This window comes from Dermacentor silvarum, chromosome 3 (assembly GCF_013339745.2).
Source record: "Dermacentor silvarum isolate Dsil-2018 chromosome 3, BIME_Dsil_1.4, whole genome shotgun sequence".
In the NCBI taxonomy this organism is placed as follows: Eukaryota; Metazoa; Arthropoda; class Arachnida; order Ixodida; family Ixodidae; genus Dermacentor; species Dermacentor silvarum.
In genome coordinates, this window is record NC_051156.1 from 7,119,967 (window position 1) to 7,121,707 (window position 1,741).

Here is a 1,741-nt window from a genome sequence, read left to right on the forward strand (position 1 = left end):
TCAGTCCCCAGCGACTGCGGAGCACCTGACCAAGGCGGTGGTCTGACTTGCGACGCGGCAGAGGGTGCAAAGAATCTCTGGGTCCGGACAAGCCGCCAGTGGAAAATGAACCTGGCAACGTTCAACACGTGCACCCTCTCGAGTGAGGATAGATTAGCAGGACTATTTGAAGAATTATCAGGCATTGCCTGGGATATTATTGGCCTTAGTGAGGTTAGAACTGGTGATGCTTATCTGACTAACGGCCACGTCCTCTGCTACAGAGGTCCTCCAGATAGGAGAGAACACGGGGTATGATTTCTAATCCATAAGGACATAGCGGGCAATATAGTGCATGAGCTCAACTTGCACATGGGGGAGCTTTTTTTTTTTGAGCCACGTTCACCGGCCAGTGGCCAACATTGTAATGCCTAACAGACAGCTCTACGTGGCGAGCTCTTTTCGCTACTACGGCGTTACCTGAGACTGACGCCTCTGGTGAAGATGCCGCTGAAGGAACCATGGCGGGTGAAGGATCAGCACACTAATTGTTCAATTCAGGCATGCCTTCTTGCGAGCACATCAAACCTAGTGCAACTCGAAGCATGAAATCCGCAAGATGTATGTCGGCTGACTTCGCTTCGCGGTAAAGGAGAAATGCGTTGACGACCGCAAGATCAATTATATGGAAGCAAATCCTCTTATACCATTTCTTTGTTTTCAGGTCGTTTCGGTAGAACGAAAGAAAAATGGCTGCTTTATCTACTCTACCCATGTTCTTGTTGTACACCCTGATGATATTTGGCCTTTTAGAAGCGAAGCAGCTTAAGGTCGGGGCTATCTCACTCCCTCCCTCCATCCGCCGTGCGGCGTTCACACCCGCACTGCGCGTGCGTATCCTCCTCCTCTCCTCTCCTTGTATGTATATGTATAATATATGTACACCAAGCTCCGGAAGCCGGCTTCTGCTTCCGGTTCCGCTTCCGTTTCCACTTCCGGTTCCGCTTCCACTTCCGGTTCCGCTTCCGGTCCCGGAAGTCAGCTTCCGGATTCCGGAGAACGCTTCCGGCGTTTTGCCCGAATGATCCCCCGGTGCTTCACCCACTCATCATCATTCACTTCGTCCTCTCATTCTCCTCCCGCAACGCCGCGATGAGTGCCACGGACAGCGTCAACGCCAATGTCAGCGCCGTGTACAGCGCCGTGGCACCGCGCCGCGAAGAAGAGGGCTCGAGCCGCTGCCACGAAACGGCAGTGGCGACAGGCCGATCTGAAAACTAATGGGAACTTGAGTCGACCCCATGGCTGCTTCGCATACTACTCAGGGTTCCCCTACGGGAAGATGGTGTAATTTGTTGACGTCGACATACGTTTTTGTTTTTCTATCATAGCGTTTGCCCAAGTCAAGTGGATCAATGCTGTGGATGTTAGACGCAGCTGTCACAGCACGATTATCGCTCCAGGTAGAGACGACAATTTCCATGTTTCTTTTCTGTTTGAAAGTCTACTGATCCTCTCCTTTCTTTTTTTCAATTCCTTTTCTGTTTTCAAAGGACTGTTTCCACATCTTGTAAGCGTTCCTGTCACTCCTAGTCGTCTTTTCTTCATTTCAATGAAAACCTCAATGGAGGAAAAAAGTTGTCAAAAAAAAAAAACTTCTGTGCTAGTAGGAATATCTCTCGTCAATCGCAGTACAATTTTTCCGCTTTCGCCAACGTCCTTGGGCGTGTTTGGCGTATCTTCAATCAAATTGTCCCTATAC

At 49.9% G+C, this 1,741-nt stretch overlaps 1 pseudogene; it reads right to left on the reverse strand.

The window, feature by feature from the left end:
• Positions 1-257: 257 nt before the first annotated feature.
• LOC125944178 (piggyBac transposable element-derived protein 3-like) lies at positions 258-1,462 on the reverse strand (annotated as a pseudogene).
• Between the last annotated feature and the right edge of the window lie 279 nt (positions 1,463-1,741).